Genomic DNA, 6000 nt, shown 5'->3' on the forward strand with positions numbered 1-6000 from the left:
ATTTTGATTAATTTATTATCTAACAATGTCTTGTGCAATATAGGGGATTATAAGAGTGTAAACAAGTTATGGAGCAACTTGGTCAAATTTCATGAAGATCCCTTCATTTTGCCAAATAAAAAAAAAAATCTAAAGAGAGACTCATTGGATCAAGAGGAAGAGGAAGAGGATTCAGAAGTTGAAAGGTGCTCAACATCCGAGGATAAAGTTGAAGAGATATCCACCTCAAGGATTGAGGCATGGGGCGTAATTCATTGATACCAGAGCAAGAAGAAGTTTCTACATCCGGGTCAAATGAAGAAGGATCATGTGTAACCCCTATAAGCAAAGAAGGTATATCAAGTTTAATTTGTAAAAATAAAACTCGTATTGTTTACTTTTAGTGTAGAGAAAACAAACACTACAAGAGCAAATGTTCAAAATTTATCAAAAAGAGGGGTCAATTAACACTAAAGGGCAAGAAGAAATCAAAGGAGACCTTACCTATGATACATAAAGACAAGAAGTACATTGTGTGTTTTATATGTAATCAAAAGGGACATTATTGCAATCAATGTTTAAAGGGAAGGCTTAAGAAAGGAGAAAGTTCAAGTCAAGAGAAGGTTCCAAGAATAACACTAAGGTACCATTAGTTAATTGTATTTCTATGTCATGATAAAGAGTACATTAGATCTAAATTTTATTATTTTTAATATTATTTATCATGAAAATAGAAAGTATGAAAATTCTAGGATCAATTATAAATGATTTCATACTAAGATTATCTCACCTAAAGCTATGAAGGTAAATAATAATTTAGATAAGAATTTTAAGGATTTCAGGTACATGCATAAAAAAATCACAAGAAAATCAAGAAAAATTCAAATTTAAAGATTTAAGGAGAGAAAATTAAATGTTGAGATCAAAGGTTTAATAAATTAAAGAAGACCCTTAAAAAAATAACAATTAGTGTCTAAGGGCATAAGAAGAAAAATTTAGGGATAGATATATAAGTCATTCAATTGTAAGAGAGATTTGAGATACAAATCAAAAGCTAAGGAGAATGTGCTCTTGTAACATAGAATTTCATGTAACTATGGAATTAATTCTAGGTTTAGGAGTCAAGTCAAGATAACAAGGGATAAAAGTAACTTTGGAAAGACTAGTGTGATTAAGACTTCTAAGAAGTCTAAGAAAGTTACTAAGAAATTCATAAGGGAAGTTATCCCTAGAGTTGATCGTAAAGAGTCTAATGTAACTAAAACTTCTAAAAAGCCTAGAAAGGTATTAAAGAAAATTATCCTTAATAAGTACCTAGAGTACCCAAGGAGCACCAATAGGTTTTGCGTTCCTAAGAGTGTGTTCTCTACACCCTAGATGAGTTTATAGAGTGACAACTCTAATTGGAAGGGTAGTTAAGTTAACCATGGTTAAGTTGATATTTTGGGGCATTTTTAAGATATTGCTAGATTTTGAAAATGAACGATTAATGTTATTCTTTAAAAGAGTAAAATATGTCAAAATTTAACATTTTAGATTTAATTAAATTGACACAATTAAGATAAATATCAAAGAAATATCAAGTTGGGATTTTGACAATTTCTTAAATGGACAAGGACAATTAAGGATTATTTTTAAATTTAGCGATTAGTTAGTGATACTTAGATAGATAGTTTAGGTATTTTTTTTATGTTAAAATTGTCATGATAGTGTACCCATCATATGTTATGATATCATATTTAATATTCATATATGTTTATAAAAATATCATATGTCATGTCATACTTATATCATTATTCATCACAGTTGTTCTATTAAAAAATATGCATTTAATGTATGTCATAATTATTTTAATGTATTATTTTAAAAATTTTTGTAATTAAGGATAAAAACATCAATTGATATTCTAGGTTAGATGATCAAAATTTAAATGTCTAGTTAAATATGTATGATTTCTTAGTTTTAAGGAAAAACTTATTGTATATTTTACAAGAACCATAGACTTAATTTGTATGTATTTTTGAGACGCACTAGATATAAGTTAGATATTAGGAGAATAAATAAAACGTAAGGTGTTGATTTAGTACATCTTTTTTAGTTTAAGTTTCATCTTATCAATAGATTATGAGAAGTCTAATAATTGAGAAAATTAATATACAAGTTATGTGCATTTTTTCTAAGGAACATGGTTGAAAATTTATTTTAAAATATTTTAAATTAATTTAAAAAATATGGGTGATATTCATTTTTGATAGGAATTATCATTGATTAGTTAGATATAAAATAAAATATTGAAGTTTCTATTTTTAATTTTATGTCAATCTTTAAAAATATGAGTTATTTTTAGAGAAAATTATTTTTCCCTGATAGTATATGACAATAATATCTATGTAAAATTTCATAATTTTTAAAAAATCTTAGAATTATTTAGGTATTTTTAAAATTCAGTCTGAATTTAAAATCAGAACAATAAAAAATTTCGATCGATTAAGTGTCAATCGATTACAAGTCATTTTCTGTGAGCACAGAGGCTCGCAAAATCGATCAAGTGATCGATTAGCCCAGGCTTTAATCGATCAGGTGATCAATTAAAATTATTTCCGCAAATATAGAGGTTCGTAGAATCGATAAGTCGATCGATTGAAAGACTATAATCGATTGAAACCTAATTTCAATCGATTGAAAATGTCTATTTTGATTGAAATAGTATGAATTTTATCCATTAAATCTTATTTAATCGTGTTAACCATCCCTAATCCTAAAAATGTATTTATAAATATTTAAAGATAATTTTCTTGATGACTACAAAAAAAAAAAAAAGAAATGGTTAAAGAAGACTAACTTGGAGTTTAGGAGGAGGTTTAGTTTTAAAATTAAATTTTGAACTTCAAAATTTTAAATTTTGGGTTTCCTAAAGGTTTAAGAACTCCAAATTATTGTTAGTACAATGATAGAAGTCTGAGACATGTTTTGAGGGGAAGTTTTTCCTTAAAAGATATGATTTAATTTTATTTTTGAGATAAAGAAATAATGAAAGATTAGGAACTTTCATTATTATGAGTGCTCAAGGATGAGCATTGGAAATAATGGAACATTGAAAATTTTCATTGTAGATATATGAGTGCTCAAGGATGAGCATTGAAAATAATAAAAAATTAAAAATTTTCATTATAGATGTATAAATGTATGAATGCTTTATGGTGAGTATACAATATATGCTCAAGGGTAAGTATAGGCTCAAGATTGAGCATGCGATATATGCTCAAGGGTGAGCACAGGATATAGTGAAAGATATGAGACTTTTATTGTGTCTCTTTTGACAAAATTTACTCTTAAAGGAAAATTTTTGATGTGTGTCAAAGGAGGAGAGAATGTGATCTTTAAGTTAGAAACTTACATTCATGCTTCGAATATTAAATGAAGTTGGAGTTGGGCTAATATAGGTTAGTCTAACTTAAACATATTGTCAAGCATTAAAAAGGGAGAGATTGTTGGTGTAATCGTTTCCCAGATCAAGGTTAACTAGTTTGGCTAAGTTCAAGTGGATTCAAGCTTGAGTTTCGATGTTTGAATAATATGTTGTGATGTTTGAAAATATATTGGAGGACATATGTGAGAAAAGTTAAGTTAAGGAGGACCGGTACTGGATTGGTAAAGTCTTAACTGAAGGTTAGGCAAGGAAAGTCTAAGTGGATTGGGGAGGATCGCATGTTAGAAAGGAAAGTCCAAGTAGGTCAAGGTGGACTGTATGTTGGGAAGGAAAATCCTAGCTACAGTTAGGTAAAGGAAAGTCCAAGTGAGTCACGGAGGACCGCACGTTGGCAAAGAAATTCTAAATGAGTCAAGAAGGACCGCACGTCGGTAAGAAAAGTCCTAACTGTAGTTTGGCAAGCGTGTCCAAGTGGATCAGGGAGGATCGCAAGTTGGCAAAGGAAATCCCTAACTGTGGTTAGGAAAAGGGAAGTCCAAGTGGGACAAGGGGGACTGCATGTTGACAAGATTAAGTTCTATTTGCGGTTAAATAAGAGGAAAATTCAAGTGGGTTAAGGAGGACCACACTTATTGATTAGAAGTCCAACGGGAAGTTGACAAAGTCCAAGTGAGTCAAAAGATTGACCGAATACTTGATGGAGAAGTTTCAATAAGTTACGATTGACCGGAGGTTAGGGAAGGGAATCCTAGACTCGAATTAAGTGAGTTAGGGCTAGGCAATCGATTACCTAATCGATTGTGTCAAATCCAATCGATCAATGGATCTATTAGGATCTTGTTTTTGCGAAGCAGAAAGGGCTACTCAGATTGATTGGGTAATCGATCAGGGTCAAACCTAATCGATTAGGTGGGAGGAGAAGTTCGCAAAACAGAAAGGTGTTGAATTGATTGGGTAATCAATTGAGACTTGTGTCAATCGATTTGAGCATGTTTTCTTCGCGACACAGAAGCATGGTAAATCGATAAGGTGATCGATTCACCTTGAACCCACTCTATTGGGTAATAGATTGGAAAAAGTTTGCGACAAATAGAGAGCTTCTGAATCAATCAAATGATCAATTGAAGTTGCTTGATTGATTGAGTAATCGATTGGGAGAAGCTTTCAAGAAAACAGGAGATTTCATAATCAATTTGAGTGATTGATTAAGAAGGTCCATAATCGATTGACTAATCGATTAAGTAACAAAGAAAAGAGCTATTGCGAGGTTACGGTTGGATGCAATTAGATCTGACGTGACAATCGATTGGGGGTAAGGTCAATCGATCAAGAGCCCTAATCTGCAGGATATAAAGGTGATGACGAAGATTTAAACGCAACACTTCTCCGATTCTTTCCACCGTTTTTTGAAGGTTCTTGAAGCAAAGTGTTGCTGTATTTCCAAGTATCAAAAGACAATCTACAGCAACAAGAGATCAAGAGCAAAGGCTATTCATTGTTGTATCTATTTTCTTGTTCTTGTTGTATTTCTTGTTGTAGCTTTTATTCGCTTGTGTATTTGTTTGTATGAGATTTTTTAGCATCTTAGAAGGAGGATTTCAATGTACCGTGAGTGAGGAGAGTGTACTCTTGGATTATTATTCTTGAGGTGGATACCAAGTAAAATTAAGGGTGCTAGCGTTTGCTTCGAATTTTTGCTATAATAAATCATCAATAAAGTAATTGGAGCTAACCACCCTCCCCTTCTCTAGTTTTCAAGGGTGTCCTAACAAAATTGTCTTACAATCTCTAATCACAATTCAATTTTTTCTTCATTCCCTTACTCAAATTTTCTTTGTTCTCATTCCTTGAAGAAATATATTTCTTTACTTCAACTCCCTAATACTATTTAATGGATATTAATTTACCTAATTGTTATCATTTTTTATCGATATGAAAAGTATAAAAGGAGGTATAATTTTTTTTCCTATATTTAATACATTTAAACTAGAATTTAGTATATTTTTTTATCTAATTGAGTATTGGGAGACATACCAATCAATTGACTTAAATTGAATCGATGAGGTCAATTGATTCAGCCTAAGTCATTTGATTGGTCAAGCGGAAAATGTTAATTTGATAAAAAAATATATTATATTTTAGTTTAAATGTGTTGAATTTAAGAGGAATTATACTTTATTTTGAGCTTTTTGTATCTATGAAAAATAGGTTATGTTCCCTCGCGACAAAACTCAACTTATCGATTGTTGATTGATTCCCAATTGATCTAAGTTGCCTAATCGATTGCCCCAATCAAGTGGGGTTGTCCAATCGATTGAGCATCTCCGATCGATTGAGAATCGATCAGCAATCAATTGGTTGGGTTTGTCGCAAGAGAACGAAGCTCTCATAGGTATAAAAAGTTCAAAAGGATCTATACCCAATCAATTAGGCTAGTATACCCATTCGATTCAGCCTAAGTCAATCGATTGATATGACTTCTAATCGATTGGTCAGACAATAAAAGTTATGCTCAATTCAATAGAAAATATATTAGATTGTTTTTAAATGATGTTGAATTTAAGAGAAATTATATTTCCTTTTAGATTGGT

This window comes from Zingiber officinale, chromosome 10A (genome assembly GCF_018446385.1).
Source record: "Zingiber officinale cultivar Zhangliang chromosome 10A, Zo_v1.1, whole genome shotgun sequence".
In the NCBI taxonomy this organism is placed as follows: domain Eukaryota; kingdom Viridiplantae; phylum Streptophyta; class Magnoliopsida; order Zingiberales; family Zingiberaceae; genus Zingiber; species Zingiber officinale.